This window comes from Hyperoodon ampullatus, assembly GCF_949752795.1.
Source record: "Hyperoodon ampullatus genome assembly, chromosome: 4".
NCBI classification, from domain to species: Eukaryota; Metazoa; Chordata; class Mammalia; order Artiodactyla; family Ziphiidae; genus Hyperoodon; species Hyperoodon ampullatus.
In genome coordinates, this window is record NC_136917.1 from 81,620,979 (window position 1) to 81,641,683 (window position 20,705).

Below are 20,705 nucleotides of genomic sequence, written 5' to 3' on the forward strand. Positions count from 1 at the left end.
TTTGCAAATGCTCATAGATTCTAGGCTAAAACCATCAGTGATACTGAAACCATTACGAGAAAAGGTGATGGAGAATGTTAAAATGGAAGGCTCATGCTGCCAGCACCTGAATCCACTAATCAACCCTGCTGTCTCTAAAAGGAGAACAATCAAGACAGTAAGAGCCTCCTGATTAATGCCGTGTGAGGTACACAGTACTAGTAGCTACAAAGTATCCTTGCCAAAAACAGCAGACTGAAGCTAATCAATCTGCTAGAGCTAATGTCTAGATCTCACCAGGGAAATGGGAAAAGTAAAATGGCACCACGAGGAGGCATCCAGCTGTGTCAGAGGTAGCACATCCTAAAGATAAATCTGGTTTCTTCAACAAGCCAATGGCATAAGGAAGTGGAAGGAGAGGGATAAGGTAGACTGTTGTAGATTAAAAGAAATGTAAGAGACAGGAACACATAGACCTGACTTGGGCTTGGGTCCTAATTTAAGCAAACTAATTTTCAAAAGACATTTTTGAGAGGACTAGGGAAATTTGATATGAACTAGATATTTAGTGATATTAAATAATTATTTTAAATTTTGTTGTGATAATGGTTTGTGTTATACAAATTTTTTTTCTCATATTATAGAGATACATTCAGAATTTGGATTCACAAATTCAGAGCTGCACTTTAAAAAGGTGAGACACCTCCAAAGCTTTTCATTCAGAAGGTTTTGGTAGAGACAGGAATCTTTTTAAGTTCCACAGGTAATTCTGATGAGAAGCCGGGTTTAAGAATCACTGTATTAAATAACTCAAAAGGTCCATTCTAACATGGAGGGTAGATGAGCTTAAGGTGACTTCAGGCTGACAAATGTATGTATCTTAAATGGTAGCTGGGAGCAGGGTCTTTAGGAGGCAAAGTATATATATGTACCTCCCCCTGCCCCACCCCACGCGGCCCCGCCCAGCCCTGCCCAACACCAGAAGTTCATCAGTACTAAGAAGCCTGAAGATTTGGAAGAGAACAAAAGAGGTAAGGATCCCAGCAGCTCTTGGATTTTCTCTGTCAGACCTAGCTAGATGAGGTTATGTCCGACACTGGAGAAGGAAGATGTTTTTATTGAAAACATTGAGGAAGTGGGGACTGGCTCGATGTTAATTACTCCATTGAAATATTTAGATTTTATCTCTAAATCCCTCCTAGATGAAACCTAAAAATGCAGGAAGAATTTCTAAGTGGAAGGCCTATTAATATGTAAGTAGACAAATGAGTTTCAGGAAGCACTACTTCTAAGTTTTTTTCAAACATTGTACTACCTCCTACGAGGAGAGGAAGTACAGATTACAGAACATAGAGCTCCAAACCAAATTATTTCAGCTTTCATTTCTACAACAGGCATGTACCAACATTACCTTAGTGTCTAAATGACTTCAGAGAGCTCACTCCAATTCACTAAAATGAGATTTTATTTAAGTCAGAGCAGGTTGCAAACTGGGTTATAACTTGTATGTTTAATACTCATAGTGTTTATGGAAGATACGATGCTTCTTCTCTGCTTATAAATATATAATACCATAATGAAAGTTATCCATTAAATGTTAATAGTCAGTATGGCATCTACCTGGAATATGCTTTTCCCCAGAGATCTGTCAGTGTGTGTTTGGGGAAGAGAAGGTGGTAGGAGGGCATCATTCCAGTTCATTTTTATTTTGTAATCTTACATCTCATTTTGATTATGTTTCACCGTTTTCTGAAGAGAGGGCAGAAACTGTCAACTGAGGTCACAATTGAAAAAAATTCTGACTTACGGGGAATTTATTTCAAAGGTTTAGTTCCTTAATAAATGACTCAGGCTCTGGGTAATTTAGCTTAGGAGACCTGATGACTTTCATCTTTTCCCCTTAAACACACAGAACAAGAAGAGCTTCAAGACGAGGTGGCCCAGGAGGAAAGTGTTACTGCCCAAGCCAGCAGACTAAAGGGTGCTGCAAGTGTCATCGTGCTTTTCAACCACTGAGACATCTGTCTTCTCTTTTTTTTTTTTAAAGGTAAGCAATTATATCAGAAAAACTTTAAACGGGACAAAAAAGGTACTGTTGATGAGGAACTCTCCTCCCACACCAACCGCCATTCTGCAGCCCTCTGCAGAGGCAACATGTGTGACCAGCTTCTATAAAAGGACCTGCACATGCCACCACATATGTGTGGATGTGTTTATATTCACATGCTTACATATGATGGTGACCTCAAGACCAATCAACTCAGCAGAAATTCAAGTTTTCATTTATTTTACACAGCCTGGCATTTTCCTTTTCCAGATTTCTATTACCGGTTATTAGGAAAAATGGCCAGTTTAATCATCTCTGTTATAATTTGAGAAAGGACTAAGGAATGACTTAAAATAACTTATAAAAAATAATTAAATGATTATATCTGGAAAGTCATAGAACAAGATTCTCATTTCTCATTTCCACCACTCCTTTGTTGCCCCTGTGTAGTGGAAACTTTGAGCTTGGTAGAGCTGGGCTGCTGCAGACACCACCACAGCCTGGATGAACTGAGTCCCCTGCAGAGGTGAACTAGAACCAAGATTTCAATCTCCTAACGCTTAATGCTTGAGGAGGGAAGGCTCTGGGCCACGCCGACAACCAATATTAGCTGCTTTGGGTAACTGGGGCTATTTGTTGCAGCACTGTGTTTTCTCCGTAGAAAACCAGATTGTGGTTCTTACAGTGCAGAGCTGCTTGTTTGGACCGGCTTGGCTTCTCCACCCTCCTCACATCATAGAACACATAGAAAAGATGGTAGGGCACCCACAGTAAGCCCAGGAGGCAGCTTATGGGCACAATCCTAGAGACTCTGTTGGCCCAGGTCCCACCCCAAACCCTTCCTCTCAAAGGATTAAAGGTGGCATATCTTAGCACACAGGTGATCCATTTCAGCTATTAGAATTGGCGAATATCTGCTACCTCAGTGAGGCCTGAAAACTGCTTCATTTCAGCAGCAGCATCACCTGGCACTTGTTAGAAAAGGTAACGCTCGGACCCATAGAATCAGCATCTATTTTAATGAGCTCCCCAGTGAGTCTTGTGAATGTTAAAGTTTGAGAAGTGCTGTCCACGGGGTAACATGTATCTCCTTAGCATAATGCTGTGTCAGGCCCTGGAGACCTAAGCCCTGCTTCCCTTTCCAGCCTCACCTTTGGTCATTCCCCTCTGCCCAACCCGTAATACCTGAAGGCACTCTGCTCTCTCTGTTCTTGGCTTTGCACAGACAGCCTCTCAGCCTAGAACGTCCTCTACCTGCCCTTCTGAACTCTTATCCTTCAACTGTCAACTTAAAAGTCCAGTTTCACCTGCCCAGCTGAATTAGACAAAGCAAGACACTGGCCCATTATAGTCTTTCTCCCACCCTGTTGCTCCCTCGTTCTGCTTATGTGCTTCTGCTAAAGAACTTCCCACGCTGGGCAGTAATTACCTGTTTACTGTCCATTGTCTCAGGCAGACCGTGAGTGCTTGCTGTCAGCAGCTTTGGTTTATTCATCTTTTTTTTTTTTTAATTTCTAAGTTGTGACACAGCACATGGTAGGTGTGAAAGTCATGCTTATTGGAAAAATCAATCAGTGAATCTTGGCCATTTTTACTGGAAAGTAATTTTCCTAAAACAGTAGTGTATATAATATTTATAAATCATTTCAAAATATTTCTGTTTTTATTCCTCTGATTTGTGGCCAGTTTCCTGAAATGCAGGATAGCATATAAACCCATTTCTTATCCCTCAGGCCAGATGTAAAATTATGTTCTATCTTTGCATGATTTAATATACTTTAAATGTAACAAAGTTATTGAAAAGAGAAATTAAATCATATCAAATAGGTTCTAGATGAAAAACATCTTCTGATATGACTACTCTCTACTAAATCACTGTTCATTGCTTATTTTACAAAAATGTAACACTAAAGACTGATCACTTTTTCCTTAAAAACACTAAAAAAAATTCCTGACTCCTGTCTGGTCTGCATCCACTTTAAAAATCACATTCTTGTATTGTATCCTTTTTCTTCCCCAAGTATGGTGAACTTACCTCCACACACATCCTCAGCCAGCCTTTTCTACACATCATTTTTTAAATCCTCTTCTGGGTGTTCAGGTCATTTCACAGTGTTAGGAAGACTCATTAAAGGAAGATGTTATAAAAGACGAATTTCCCCCAGATGGCTGAAGAATCATTGGGGTAATTTACCAAGGAATTGCAGCCTGTGAGACCACACCAGCCGCTGAGCAAAGCCAAGCATATAGAGTTTCTTTTCTCTTCTGAGTTTAGGAAAATGAGTGTGAAGGGAAGGATGTTAACTCTCTCAGGATATGACATGGGCATCGTCTTTGAGAGCAGGAACTTCTAGGACACCAGATAGGGCCTGGTGGTGACAGAGAAGACTCTAAGCAGAGACAGAAGAGGACCCAACAGCTGGCTGCTCGCCATCTTCAGAAAACATGGAAAGGGAGCAAATAATTTCAAAAATATACAGAATAAAACTAGCAGAAACAACTGATTTGGAACCTCCAGTTTAGGAAATTGCTTCTTTAATTCAGACACTCACTATTAAAAAGAAAGAAAAAAGTCTCTTGCATTTGCAAAATGGACTTTGTACAGTGCCTCAGATCATGGCCTAGGGGACTGACAAGTTACCATGGCTCCACAAATCTCCCACAGGGAGGAAATGGGCCCAGGGAGTGGTTCACAACCTACAGAAGAAATGCCTATGCCCCACCATCAAAGGGTATAAGAAAATAGCATTAATTTACGTTGTCCCGATTAGCTAATCAGTCACTAAAATCACAAACAGAAAATTCAGGCTGTCACACTCTCTTAGGGATGCCAACATACCTCACAGTCCAGAAAATCCTGCACGGATCTCCCTTCATTTATACCTCACAGACACAGGAGGAAGCTGAGTAAATTGGACTGTAACTTTTTTTGCTTTTTTTCTTTTTTTTGCTATTTTGCTATTCGTGTATATCAAAGCCCTTTCATGTTCTCACAAGATCTGGGCCACTGAATGTAAGATTTATGCCCTGCCAGAAAATGGGCTTCAGTGTTGCAGTCCCACTCCTGCCACCAAGTGAACTTTCAGAAGAGCCTTTGGGACTGTAAGAAATCAGATGCAGCAGTGCCCCTAAGGAACCAAGAAACACATTTTCCCTAATCGGGGCTCACCTGCACTTCAGGCTGAGATTTTTCCTAGGGCTAGATAGCCACCTCCTGTCTGGGGGAGCCTTTCCTCCCAGCTCCTTCAACACTCTCCACATGTCTGCCTTGGCACTTAGCTTCTTGTATTGAAAATAACTCTTGATGTATTTGTCTCTCCCCACTGCACCACAACATGGCCCTTGAGCAGGGAGCTGAATTTCATTCAGTTTAAGATTCCCAGTGTTCACAATACCTGTACATGTTAGCTAACGTCGGTTGAATTGAATGGAATTGAATTCATCTAAGCCGGTTTCCCTGCCCAGCCTGCAGTGGTACCAGGAAAGGTAAACAGGGCTCCACACCCAGCTCTGCCCCCATCCTGGTGACCTTGAACAAGCCATTGCATGTGCCAGATCTCATTACTCTATAACATGGGAATCATAAAATATGCCATGTAGATTGGTACAAATAACAAAAACTAAGGTGTCTCTCTCTATAAACTGCCCAAAGCTCTTCAGAGGAGAGGAGAGGTGTTGGGTTCAGGATTTCTATAAATGTGAGGACTGTATGTCAGCCAGCCCAGTAGAATTTTACATATACGATAGGACTTGACAACACTGCCCATGTTTGCTTTGTTTTTTTAATAAACTTTATTTTAAAAGTTTTAGATTTACAGAAAAATTGCAAAGATAAATACAGAGAGTTCCCAAACACTCTGCACCCAGTTTCCCATATTATTAACATCTTACATTAGCAGGGTATATTTGCTACAATTAATTAACCAATATTAATGCATTCTTATCATTATTAACTCTATTCAGATTTCCTTAGGTTTTGCCTGATGTCCTTTTTCTGTTCCAGGATCCCATCCAAGATACCACATTACATTTTGTTATCATGTCTCCTCTTGGCTGTGACAGTTTTTCAGACTTTTCTTCATAACATTGACAGTTTTGAGGAGTACTGGTCAGGTATTTTGTAGAATGTTCTTCCGTTGGGATTTGTTTGATGTTTTTCTCATTATTAGACTGGGGTTATGGGTTTTGGGAGAAAGATCACAGAAGTAAAGTACATTTTTATACTTTTCTGATTCTTAAAAATTCTGTGTCACTTCCTCCCTATGGCCCCCTGACTCTGCCAATACGCTGTTATTACATTGATAGTGCCAATTAGGATCAAGGAAATAGGCTCTGTTCTTGCATGTGTTACAGGAAATACTTCTCCCCAGTTGGGTATCACTAGCAGGAATGGACTTTTCAGAAAAAATCTCCCTGGAGAAGTTGACTTGGAGCTGCAGACCAGAAGTTCTCATGGGCTTTTCATAGTGAGCTCAGATGAGGGTCAACCAAAGGCAATAAGCCCCCCCAGCACAGAAAACAGTACAATCCTGGCATTTGATCTGGTAGAAGCACTGCCTGAGAGATTTTACCATCCTTTGTCAGTAAAGAGAGAGTGGAATACGGAATAACAAGTGATAAAAATATGGCCACAATCAAAGGCACTTGGTCAAAGAATCATACCTCTGCCCTCCTTCCGCAGGGACTGAAGCTTGGAGTGTAAAGACAGAAAGTGGAGAGTTTATGACTCTAAGACAGATACAAGGTGCTGGCTAAGAGCATGGGCTCTCTCCTGGCTCTGCCACTGCCTCTCCCGGTGATGCTGGGCAAGTCACTCCACTGTTTGTGGCTTAGGATGACCTTCTCTGAAGGGCGGATATAATAGTACCTACCTTGTAGAGTTTCGTGAGACTCAAATGGGATGGTAGGAGTAAGCGCTTACAATAGTGCTGACTCAGAGTGAGTGCCTTAGTACATATCAGCTGTTATCATTATTATATTAAGATTAGAATGGAGCTAATCTGAGAGGCATTCTCAAGTTAAAACCCTAAGGCTCGGGCTTCCCTGGTGGTGCAGTGGTTAAGAATCCGCCTGCCAATGCAGGGGACACAGGTTCAAGCCCTGGTCTGGGAAGATCCCACATGCCACAGAGCAACTAAGCCCGTGCAGCGCAACTACTGAGCCAGCACTCTAGAGCCCACGAGCCACAACTCCTGAGCCCACATGCCACAACTACTGAAGCCTGCGTGCCCAGAGCCTGTGCTCTGCAACAAGAGAATCCACTGCGATGAGAAGCCCACGCACTGCAACGAAGAGTAGCCCCTGCTCGCCGCTACTAGAGAAAGCCCGCACGTAGCAATGAAGACCCAACACAGACAAAAATAATAAATAAATAAATAAATAACTTCTTTTAAAAAACCCCAAAACCCTAAGGCTCAGAAGCTTTCTAAATAAACTAGCTGAAAAAAAGTCAGATTTCTGAAAAAGATTCAGGAAATCTCTCTTTTAAAAAAAAGCCTCACTTACAACCCACGTGTACCTGCTGGCTGGTGGAGAAGGCAGACACTTAGTTTCTCCAGCATGGCTGAGTTATACTCCCTCATGTCTTCTCCCACACGATTTAAACTTGGAATCATGTTTAGAGAGCAATTAACCACGGCTAAGTATGCTGCACAATCTAGGGCTATGAAATGGAATCCAGCCAACTGGCCCTCACTGGAACGGTGAACTTGGACTCTGGCCTCTGAGCCAGTCAGCTGATGACCTGCCAACACAAACAAGCTTCAACGTTCACCCTCATCTCAGAGCTCTGGTAAGGCTTAGAGGAACTCAGTTATCTGAAGGAGCTTGGTAATCTGTAAAGTGATTTTAATTGAGAAGTGTGCATTATCGTATTATCAGGGTTCTGTTATGCTCTTTGCCCAGGTCTCCGTCCCTGAAGAATGGCGCAAGAAACAAATGCAGTGATTTCGTTTCTTTGCATACCCTCTCCCTTCACATTTAAACTCCAGGTATGATATAGATGGTGCAAGTGAATAATAGTAACAGATGGGATTCATTGAATGGTCAGTCTGCTCTGGTTACAATTCTAATCACTGTACATGTATTAATTCATTTAATCCTTATAACAACTCTCTGAGCCAGGACTATTATTGTGCCCATTTTTATAGATGAATAAACTGAGATACAGAGAAGTTAAATGAATAGCTAAAGGTTAAATAGTTATAATGTGGCTTTATCAGTTGGGACTAGATTTGGTTGCATGTAACAGAAAACTCAAATAACATGGTTTAAACAAGTTAGAGTTTTATTTTCTCTTGAGTGAAAGAAGGTGGGCAGTAGGTAGTCCAAGGCTAGAATGGAAGCCCCACGATTCCTAGAGACTTGGGCTCATCTCTTTCTCTTCTCTAGCCGTCCTAGTGCGTGAGTTCTATCCTCAGGTTCTCCTCAGGAGTCCAAGATGGGGATTGGAATGCCAGGCCTCAGAACTGTGTTTCAGTTAGAAGAGCAGGAAGGAGAGGGCAGAGGGCTTTCCCAGAAGCCCCACCTAACAACTTCCAGTGACATCTCGTTGGCTATCCCAGCTGCAAAGAAGGCTGTGTTTTTCCTTGTTTTTTGTTTGTTCATTTGTTTGTTAAGTTGAGCACATTTATCAAGGTTTTGTAACAAAGAAGGGGGAGAAAATAAATTTTGGACTGAAGTGCCATAAAATAGTTTTTCAGACTAGAACTGTGGTGCTGGTAGCAGGTGAAGACAAGGCTGTATTTCTGGTTTTATTTCCCACTTTCAGTAGTCATTTAGAAAAGACAAGGTGGTATATGCAATTTTTAAAAAGTTAGAACTTTTAAGATTTCCAGCCTTTTTTTTTTTTTTTTGTGGTATGTGGGCCTCTCACTGTTGTGGCCTCTCCCGTTGTGGAGCACAGGCTCCGGACGCTCAGGCTCAGCGGCCATGGCTCACGGGCCCAGCCGCTCCGCGGCATGTGGGATCTTCCCAGACCGGGGCATGAACCCGTGTCCCCTGCATCGGCAGGCAGACTGTCAACCACTGCGCCACCAGGGAAGCCCCAGCTTTTTCTTATCCACAATTTTGAGTTATAATTGATGAGACTGTAACTTCATAGTATTTAAATGGTCTTTTCAGAATTTTACAATTAAGAGTAAAAGAAAGACAAAAGTTCAGATGAAATAATTTTCTTCCTTATTTTTATTCTGAAATTTTAATCTGAAGGTTTTTTATCTACAAAACATTACTCTCTGGGCTTCCCTGGTGGCGCAGTGGTTGAGAGTCCGCTTGCTGATGCAGGGGACATGGGTTCGTGCCCCAGTCCCGGAAGATCCCACATGCTACAGAGCGGCTGGGCCCGTGAGCCATGGCCACTGAGCCTGCGCGCCCGGAGCCTGTGCTCCGCAACAGCAGAGGCCACAACAGTGAGAGGCCCGTGTACCACAAAAAAAAAAAAAAAAAAAAAAAAAGATTACTCTCAGATTTCCCTTTCAAAGAGTAAATGTCCATTATTAGAACTTTCATGTGTCTTAAGGAAAGAAGGGAAAAGAATATTTGAATCAGATTTTCAGGGGATTTCTTGAGTTATACATGATTATGGCTAAAACCTTTCTTTTGACTTCAGTTTCTCCATTTGTAAGGTAGATATGTTCATTCATTCATTGAATATATATTTGTGGGCTTAGTAGGTGTTGGATACTTTATATATGATAGTCATTTTTGTCTCATTGTTAACAAAATAATGGGGTAACATGTAACAAATTATTTAGAGTTTGTTACTCAGTGAGTACTTTTACAGTTAAATAGAAAGTACTTCTTTTCATACAGGTAAACCAAATTTGGAATATTGAAAAAAGAAACTTAAAACTCCTTCTGGAATCATGAGATAGAAAGATTTCAGCTAGGTACACATAGTAAAACGCATATTGTGAATCTTCACATGAAAGGATACTGGAAATATTAACAATTTTAAATATTAAATTTTAAATATTAACAATTTTCCTTTTTAAGAGTAAACAATATACTATGAAATGCCTGTGTGAAATACAGTGCTCCCCCCAGCAAGCTGACGGAACTCTAAAATAGATATATTTGCAGCAAATAGTCTTCTCATTTATATTAATGTAGCTATATTGCTACTTCTCTAAGGAAATACTTATAAAGAGTGTCACTGTGTTCCAGAAATTATGTTAGAAAGAAAATCATAGTAGAATCCTCTATAATGGGAAATGTCATAATGTTTCCCCTGATAGAATTCAAATTTGTGCATGTCTCAGTAAATGAAGAGATAGGAGTTCAGAGTCAGAGCCTGAGGCTGTGCTTGGGGTATTGTGGTTTATTCTCAGTTTGTTACTGATTGTTATTACCTTCTGACACTGGCCACGCCAGTCAAAGTATGGAATTCCCCGTCTTCTTTTGCCAGAGTACATGGGCAGCAGTGTCTGTGGGGGAACCTTGGAGCTCCTGGGAACTTCGGGACGTAGTTGAAGACCTGTGGGCATTAGGAAAGGGGCCGCAAAAGTGGTTTGAGCCCTTCAAAGAGAGTATATCTGTTTCACATCACGAAAGACTCAGATCCCTCCATTTCAATTATGGATTCAAATAAGAAGCAGATGAAGTAAAGCCGAGTCGGTGAGGAGAACTGAGGTAGCAAGAAGGGCCAGACTCTGAAGGAGACGTTCTGTGGGAAGGGAGTACATATCGTAGTTACAGAAAAGCAGCAGACAGGTTAATAAATACAATTCTCAATGTGCTTTCCCGTTGTGCCATTAATCTTATTCAGAAAAGGTGCTCTTTTAAAACTTTCAGGCATACACCGTACCTTCCCTCTGCCTTGGCTGGACAGTTTGTAGGTGAAAATGTGGCTGCTTCTTGGCCAAAAGCTTGTCCTTCCTACTGTTCAAAGTCAGCACTATTTTTATAGTATGATGCTTATAGAATCCCTTTCTTAGCATTGTTTTCTTTTTTTTTTTTTTTTTTTTGTGGAACGCGGGCCTCTCATTGTTGTGGCCTCTCCCGTTGCGGAGCACAGACTCCGGACGCGCAGGCTCAGCAGCCATGGCTCACGGGCCCAGCCTCTCCGCGGCATGTGGGATCTTCCCAGACCGGGGCAGGAACCCGTGTCCCCTGCATCGGCAGGCGGACTCTCAACCACTGCGCCACCAGGGAAGCCCTTAGCATTGTTTTCTACTCTGCAAATTCCTTCCCAGATACTTCTCCCCTCTGTAATAGGACAGCAGTGCTCGAAGTCCTCGCAAATACTTAGATTAAGCAGTAAGTCAGTGGCCAATATTGATGTTGTTAACACTTTTAACTTCAAATGAATGGAGATCTGAGCTGTGTTCTCTGTTGAGGACCAGTGGCACAAGAAGGAGATTTTAAAAATATGTCTTTGTGGCAAAATAAAACAAAGACACACTTTATCACTTTTGCCAGAGCCAATGAACTCTGCTATATGATAATCTTACACTAATTTCTTCCTCAGAATACACCCCCATCTCCTCACTCACTGCCACCAAAACCAATACCAGAACTGAATCTGAGGTCCTGAAAATGATCCCTTCTCCTTCCTCCTATATCTTCACTCCCCTAACGCTCACAAAACAAACAACCCTCTAAAATAAACAAGGAAGATGGTCATTAGAACCAGCCCATTTATCTTATTTCCAGCACTAATAAGTAACTTCCTTTATCCCTGGCTTATAACATCTCAAAGCAGCAATGCACTCAGGATCCTTCAGGATGGTTAAAAAACATCGATGCTGAGCTATGAGGCAGGCGGAATAATACAAAGTGGACCTTTGCCCCAGGAGGATGACTGAGGTCCTGCAAGGAGATTCTTCAGCCTCGCAAAGAGCAAAGTTCTGTGGCAGTAACACAACCAGGCATCATGATAGAAGCAGATCAAAGAAACTAAAAACGGAGTATGTGTTTAAATTATTTATGATGATGATGCAGCTGTATTGATCAGAGGCAGTTTTCTCTCTTAACCCTCCCTTCCCCGTACCTATAGAAGGTGTCATCCGCCAAAGAATTATGCCCCAATGTGAACAGGTTGGAAGATAGGGGTGGGGTTAGTGGTTAGGACCTTAGTTAAGAGAAACCTGGTTATCCAATATAGTTCTAGCATATCTAATGACAAACAAACCAATGATCTCTTTGCATATCTCATTTCCTAGGAAAGAAATGGTATATCATTTCACAGTGTACCTTGCAGGAAAAAAAGGTTCTGCCCTCCCTACCAAGATCATATTACCTCAGCATCAAAAAATCTAATACAAAATTGAAGCTTTCAAAACACAGCATGGTATTAAAAGGACATTTATATTTTAAGAATCTTGTTTATCTTGTTCACTGCTGAATCTGCACTGCCAGAACACTGCCAGGCACACAGTAGGTGGTCAGTCATATTTAATGAATGAATGAATGTTACTGGTATACATATCAAGACTCAGTGAATGGATGTGGGATGCAGGCAGTGCAGTCTCTGCTCAGCAGCATGTCTTGTACGACCGCAGTCTCCTAAGATAGCCTGAGTTGGCCATCCTAGGCTTCCTCCTGCGCGAAGTCTTGCTTGCTAGAGAAATAACAGTGTCCTCCGAGGACGAATTTAGGATATGTGCACACAGTTCCAACTTTGCAATTTGGGAAACTCTGAGACAAGAATTGATCCTCTGTCCTTAAACAAACCGCCCCAAAGCAGTTTGCCCCCCTCTTTGGGCCAAAGATTGTCTGTGATAAACTTCTGAAGAAAAGAAACTGCTAGAAAATACAATATCCTTTTCACCTCAAGGGAAAGGGGACTTAAAAAGAAAACTCTTCTTAATGTTGCTGAGATAACCAGCATTTCATTTGGAGAAAAAAAAAATCCTTATTCTGATGCAGAGGAGAAAAAAAATGTTGGCAGCTGACCAAGTTGGTTCATTCTAAGAAGAAATTTTAAGAATTTATCCCCAAAAAATTAAAAAATAAAAAATAAAATCTCAGGTAGCTGTAACTTAAAAAAAAAAAAGAGATCTATTGCCCCACATTCTCAGGGTTAATACAGATCTATACTGAAAATAAGCCATAGCATTTGTATGGTAAAAGAAAAAAAAAAAGAATTTATCCCAAATGGGTGTTGAAAAGTCATGTAGGAAAGGCATATTGTGACATATCTCCATAACAGACAACTCTGGCTAATGTATTACTGCCTTTCTTCCTAACAGTTAACATTTTATGGAATTAAACCAAAAAGCATATTATGGAAAGGGAAGAAAATGTTAGGTAGATGTGCTTAGTTTTCTGGTGATATTTAAACTGATTGGAGAGTACTAGAAATAATCAGGTTCCAGCAAGAATCTAAAAATGGCATCAATTTTGAATTTTGAACAAGATGGAAGATAGAGCCATGCAAAGGCCTCTGTCCCTCCCATTCCAAATTTGTGGAAATGACAGATCTTTTTTGTTTTTTTAAAAAATTCATAGTAGTACTAGAAAACAGAAATGAATACACTGGGCGGGCCAGAAATTATTATAAGGAATCCTGAAATATGCAAAGCAGATGGAATAATGTTAACAGAGAAAAGCTACTACCGAAAAATGGAAATGACTTCAAATGTGCTACTGACTCAGGGCAGATAAAGGGAACAGGAAGAATCCTAGGCCACCAGAAAGTGACCAGTTGGGACAAATGTGGACATTAAAGCAAAAATGCTGAAGAACATGTTGGTACATCAGACTGAGTAATATATTAATAGATTTATGTATCATAACCAAGCAGGATTTATCCCAGAAGAGGTTCAACACTGGGAAAAAAATTAATATAATTCACTCTATTACTAGATTAAAAATGGAAATCATGCAGTCATATAAATAGATGCCTCATAAAAGGATTTGATAAATTTCAACATGTATATCTAATAAAAAAATTCTTTTTAGCATAGTAGGAATAGAAAAAACCTTCTTAACCCAAAATCCTCAACCCCCAAGATCCTCAGCTGCAAAGGTGAATTATTTGAATGGTTTCCATTAAAGTCAGAAATAAATCTAGAATGACTGTTATCATTTCTGCTATCCAACATTATAATGAAAGTTATAACAAAATAAGAAAAAAAATCTCTAATATTGGCAACAAATAAGAAAATGACCTATGTGTATTCAGATATTTTTTTTTTAATTCCAGGAGAATCATCTAGCAAACTATTAGAAATAGTAACAGAGCCCAACAATGTGACCAGAAACAAGATCAATAGACAAAATCTTCAGCCTTAGACTAAATGTATGTGTCCCCTCAAAACTTCTTGTATTGAAATCCTAAACCCCAGTGTGATGGTATTAGAAGATAGGACCTTTGGTGACCTTTGGTATTAGAAGATAGGACCTCAAGAATGTGATTACTGGTATCTATGAAAGAGAAATTTTTCTTTCACGAAAAATGTCATGGGTATTTTGATAGGGATTACATTAAGTCTGTAGATTGGTTTGGGTAGTATGGACATTTTAACAACATTAATCTTCCATTCCAAGAACATGGGATACCTTTCCATTTCTCTGTGTCATCTTCAATTTCCTTCATCAGTGTTTTATAATTTTCAGAGTTTAGGTCTTTCATCTCCTTGGTTAAGTTTATTCCTAGGTATTTTATTCTTTTTGATGCTATTTTAAATGGGATTTTTTTTCTTGCTTTCTCTTTCTGATAGTTCATTTTTAGTGTATAGAAGAGCAGTAGATTTCTGTATATCAGTTTTGTATCCTGCAGCTTTACTGAATTCCTTGATGAACTCTAGTAGTTTTTTGGTGAGATCATGGTGTATGATCCTTTTTATATATTGTTGAATTTGGTTTGCTAATATTTTGTTGAGAATTATTGCATCTCTATTCATCGGAGATATTGGCTTGTAAATTTTTTTTTTTTTGGTAGCATTTTTGTCTCGTTTTGGTATTGAGTAATGGTGACCTTGTAGAATGAATTTAGGAGCGTTCCATCCTCTTTAATTTTTTGGAATAGTTTGAGAAGGATAGGTATTAGCTCTTCTTTATATGTTTGATAGAATTCCCCTATGAAGTTGTTGGGTCCTGACTTTTGCTTGCTGGGATTTTTTTTTTAAATTCCAAATTCAGTTTCACTACTAGTGATCTGTCTGTTCAGATTGTCTATTTCTTTTTCTTTCTGATTCCGTCTTGGAACTGAATGTTTCTAGAAATGTGTTCATTTCATGTGTTTCTTCTAGGTTTTCCAGTTTTTGGACATACAGCTGTTTGTAGTATTCTCTCATAGTTCTTTGTATCTCTGTGATATTTGTTATTTCTCCTCTTTCATTTCTTATTTTGTTTATTTGGATCCTCTCTTTTTCTTAATGAGCCTGGCTAAAGGTTTATTAATTTTGTTTATCCCTTCACAAAACCAGTTCTTGATTTCATTGGTCTTTTCAATTGTTTTTTTGTTGTTGTTGTTCTCTATTTTATTTATTTCCTCTCATCTTTATTATTTCCTCCCTTCTGCTGACTTTGGACTTTGTTCTTCTTTTTGTAATTAGGTTAGGCTGTTTATTTGAGATTTTTGGTATTTCTTGAGGTAGCCCTGTATCACTATAAACTTCCCTCTTAGAACTGCTTTTACTGTATCCCATAGATTTTAGAAAATTGTGTTTCCATTTTCATTTGTCTTGGAGCATTTTCGGATTTCCTCTTTGATTTCTTCATTGTTCCATTGTTTTTTTTAGTAGCATGTTGTTTGGTCTCCAGGTGTTTGTGCTTTCCCCATTTTTCTCCCTGTAATTGATTTCTAGTTTAAGACTGTTGTGGTCTGAAAAAATGCTTGATATAATTTCTCTCACCTTAAATTTGTTGAGACTTGTTTTGTGACCTAGCATGTGATCCATCCTGGAGAATGTTCCATATGAACTTTGAAAGAACGTGTATTCTGCCGTTTGGGGATGGAATGTCCGATAGATATCTCTTAAGCCCACCTGTTCTATTGTATCATTTAAGACCACTGTTTCCTTATGGATTTTCTGTCTGGATGATCTGACCATTGATATAAGTGGGGTGTTAATAGTCCACTGTTATTGGATTATTGTCACTTTCTCCCTTTATGTCTGTTAATATTTGCTTTACATACTTAGGTGCTCCTGTACTAGGTGCATATATGTTAACAAGTGTAATATCCTCTTTTTGTATTGATCCCTAATGCCCTTCCTTTTCTTTTGTTATAAACTTTGTTTTAAAGTCTGATATGAGTATTGCTACCCCCTGCTTTCTTGTCATTTCCATTTGCATGAAATATCTTTTTCCATCCCCTCACTTTCAGTCTGTGTATGTATTTAGCTCTGAAGTGAGTCTCTTGCAAGTAGCATATAAATGGGTCTTGTTTTTTATCCAATCAGCCACCTAATATCTTTTGATTAGAGCATTTAGTCCACTGATATTTAAAGTAATTTTTTTTTTTTTTTTTTTGCAGTACGCGGGCCTCTCACTGCTGTGGCCTCTCCCCTTGTGGAGCACAGGCTCCGGACGCGCAGGCCCAGCGGCCATGGCTCACGGGCCCAACCGCTCCACGGCACGTGGGATCTTCCCGGACCGGGGCACGAACCCGTGTCCCCTGCATCGGCAGGCGGGCTCTCAACCACTGTGCCACCAGGGAAGCCCTAAAGTAATTATTGATAGCTACATACTTATTGCTGTTTTGTTACTTGTTTTCTGGTTGTTTCTGTATTTCTTCTCTTTTTCTTCTTTTGTGTTTCGATGATTTTCTTTAGTGGTATGCTGGTGTTCCTTTCTCTCTGTTTTTGTGTATCTGTTGTAGGTTTTTGATTTGTGGTTACCATGAGGTTCATATATGTTGACCTATAACTATGTCTACTTGTTTCAAACAAGTAGTTCTTCAGGTTCAAACACATTCTAAAAGATCTACATTTTTTTTACTCCCCTCCCCAACATTTTGTGTTTTTGATGTCATATTTAACAATTTCATGTTTATCTTTTTAATAATTATTATAGTTATAGTTGATTTTATAATTTTTTTGTCTTTTAATTTTCATACTAGCTTATTTAAATGGTTGATCTTCAGCCTTTACTATGTATTTGCCTTTCCTATAGAAGACCCTTTAAGACTTCTTTTAGAGTAGGTTTAGCATTGATGAACTCTTTTAGTTTTTGCTTGTCTGAGAAGTTCTTTATCTCTCCTTCAATTCTAAATAATAATCTTGCTGAGTAAAGTATCCTAGGTTGCAGATTTTTCCCTTTCAGTTCTTTGAATACATCATGCCACTCCCTTCTAGTCTGCAACATTTCTGCCGAAAAATCAGCTGATAGCCTTTTGGAGTTTCCCTTGTATGTGATTCTTTGTTTTTCTTTTGCTGCCTTTAGAATTCTCTCTTTTCTTTTACTTTTGCCATTTTAATTATGATATGTCTTGGTGTGGGTCTGTTGAGTTCATCTGGTTTGGGACACTCTGTTTCCTATACCTGGATATTTTTTTCCTTCTTCAGGTTTGGGAAGTTTTCAGCCATAGTTCCGTCAAATACATTTTCAATTCCCTTCTCTTTCTCTTCTCCTCCTGGGACCCCTATAATGCAATTGTTGGTACACTTGACGTTGTCCCAGGGACCTCTTAAACTGTTCTCATTTTTTAAATTTGTTTTTCCTTTTGGTGGTTGATTGGGTAATTTCCATTATTCTATCTTCCAGATCACTTATGAGTTCTTCTGTGTCACCTAGTCTGCTGTTAATTCCTTTTAGTGTGTTTTTCATTTCAGTTATTGTATTCTTCAGCTCTGACTGATACTTCTTTATGTTTTCTAGTTCCTAGTTAAAATTCTCATTGTGTTCATCTATCCTTTTCCATACTTTAGTTAGCATTTTTATTACTAATTCTTTGAATTCTTTGTCTGGTAAATTGTTTATTTCTGTTTCATTGTTTGTTTTTTCCCAGGGGTTTTGTCTTGCTCTTTCAATTGGGACAAACTCCTTTGTCTTCTCATTTTGTTTGACTTTCTTTGTCACTCTGAAATTGGGTGAAACAGTTACCTACTGTGGTCTTGAAGGAGTGTCCTTATGTGGGAGCATCCTCACTCAGACTGTGTGTGCCCAGTGGCTTTGGTGGGGGGAGCTGAATCTCATGTGATCATGAGTCACATCTTTCCCCAGGGCGTGCTGGTAGTTATCACCATGGTAGGAGGTGGGGCTTGAGATGGAGTGGCTAGGGCTGGAGCCAGGTGTGAGCTAGGTCTTCCCGTCTTTTCTGTGACCATCATCACCCTATCAGAAGTGGGGTTGGTCCCAAGTTACTGGAGCAGAAGTCTTGAGGGTTGGGTCTGAGCCAGTTCTGTTCCCTTTAAGTGTGTGCTCTCACCCCTCCCAGCACCAGTACCCTCACCCCAGAGGGAAGCAGCTCTGGAGCAAGAGGGGCTAGTGTGGGCACTTGGCATGAGTCAGGGTGTGGCCTGTGGCAGTCCAGCTGGGGTCAGAGACCCAGACTGCTTCTGATGTGCTGCCTATGTAAGCACCAGTAATGGCTGCCCCTGCCCTGCTCAGACGTCACATGAGCCACATTTTTATCTCACTGCTGAGCTCTCTCCTTGGGCCTTGGCAGACCTTGCCCTAGTGTAGAGCTGTGTCATGATGCAAGTGGCTGGAGCTATCACTCATCTCAGGCTGGGGTACATTCAGGGACAGTGGTATGCCGTCTCAATCCACTGTCTCTGCCCTGCTTCAAGAGCAAGCAAGTGTTCGCGCACTCTTCACAAGTGGAGTCCAGGCTTCCCACAGCCCTCCTGTTAGTGCCACCAGCCCTCCAACCAGGCAAGGGGGCTTGTCTTCCCTGTGTTGGACCCCAGGGCCAAGGTGCCCAATATGTGGCTTGAACCTCACTCCCAGGGCAAGTCTCCACCTGTGTAATCTCCTTTTTCCTCTGAGACCTCTCCCAGGAGTGCAGGTCCCAACCTGACTCTTTCACTTCCCTTTCTACCTGATTCTGTGTGTAGCTTTCTTACAGGCTTGGTTGTACAGCAGTCCTTCTGCCAGTCTCCAGTTAGTTTTCAGTGAGAATTTTTCCACATGTAGTTGTATTTTTGATGTGTTTGTGGGGGAAGGTGAGTTCCACATCCTCCTACTCTGCCATCTTCATCTCCCCCCTTTCATCACTGATTTAAAATATCACCTTTATTACTTAGTAAATAAACAGAAATCATGTAAAATCAAATCATAAGTTTTAATCTAGATTTTCTATTCTGTGTTATTGATCTACTTATATATTCTTATACCAGTTGTTCTAATTATTATGGCTTCATTTTTGTATTTGCTACAGCATTGTACTTTTATAAATTGTCTTGGCCAATCTTGTGCATTTCTCTCTTTTAAAAAAATATTTATTTATTTTTATTTATTGGCTGCACCGGGTCTTAGTTGTGGCATATGGGATCTTTGTCATGGCATGTTTAGTTGTGGCATGTGGACTTCTTTGTTGAGGCATGCAAACTCTTAGTTGCAGCATGCATGTGGGATCTAGTTCCCTGACCACAGATCAAACCTGGGCCCCCTGCATTGGGAGTACAGAGTCTTACCCACTGGTCTTTTGAATTAATTTTAGAATTAACTTGACATGTTCCTAGAAAATCCTGAAAGTAATTTTACTGTGATTGTTTTGGATTTACAGATTAATTAAAAGACTGAAGAAACATTGCTAACACATTGTCTTACAAATATACTAAAGGAGGTCTTCAGAATGAAAGGAAATAACTACAGATAGCAGGAAATGATAGGTACCAGAAATGATAAACTGTGAATAAATAAATTGTGTACATATATTTTTTCCTCCTCTCTTAATTTCTTTAAAAACACAGCAAATCTTGTGTTAGATTGTGTAAAGCAGTAATTATAAGAATGTATTCTTTGGTTTATAACATACGTAGGTGTTATACATACATAATATGTATGGCAGTGGAGGGAGGAGGATTGGAACTATATTGTTAAGTTGCTGTATTTTACTGGTATTAAGTCAGTATTAACCCAAAGTAGATTGTGCTCAGTTAATATTTATAACATAATTCCTGGAGTAACTATTAAGAAGTAGTGATTTTGTTAAAATCAACAGAAGAATGAAATAGGTTCACTAAAAAAAGTTTAACACAAAAGAATACAGTAGAGGAGGAACAGAGGAAGAACAAAGACCTAAGACATGGAAAACCAGCTTTACCTAGCTGATTCGTGGAATGCTCCACCCAACAGAAGTATATACATGCCTTTTTTTTGTGTGTGTGTGGTACGCGGGCCTCTCACTGTTGTGGCCTCTCCTGTTGCGGAGCACAGGCTCTGGATGCGCAGGCTCAGCGGCCATGGCTCATGGGCCCAGACGCTCCGCGGCATGTGGGATCATCCCAGACCGGGGCACGAACCCGTGTCCCCTGCATCAGCAGGCGGACTCTCAACCACTGCGCCACCAGGGAAGCCCCACATGCCTTTTAAGCATACATGGAATATTACCCAAAACAGATAATATTTTAGGAAACAATCAGTAAACTACAGCTCAAGAGCCAGACACTTAAGTTTTTAAAACCATTTTTAAGTGTGCAGTTCAGTGGCATTATTTACATTCGTAATGTTGTGCAACCATCACCATTAACTATACCCCAAATTTTTCATCATCCACAACATAATCTCTGTACCCATTAAACAGTAATTCCCCATTCCCCTCTCCCTCTGGTCTGTCTAATCT

General features: G+C 40.1%; 1 long non-coding RNA gene across 1 annotated transcript; it reads left to right on the forward strand.

Moving 5' to 3' along the window:
• The first annotated feature begins 11,885 nt into the window (after window positions 1-11,885).
• Window positions 11,886-19,757, forward strand: LOC307051522. The gene is made up of 4 exons (XR_013810829.1): window positions 11,886-11,934; window positions 14,175-14,270; window positions 16,452-16,643; window positions 19,647-19,757. It is a non-coding gene; the product is annotated as an uncharacterized lncRNA (long non-coding RNA).
• Window positions 19,758-20,705: the final 948 nt, after the last annotated feature.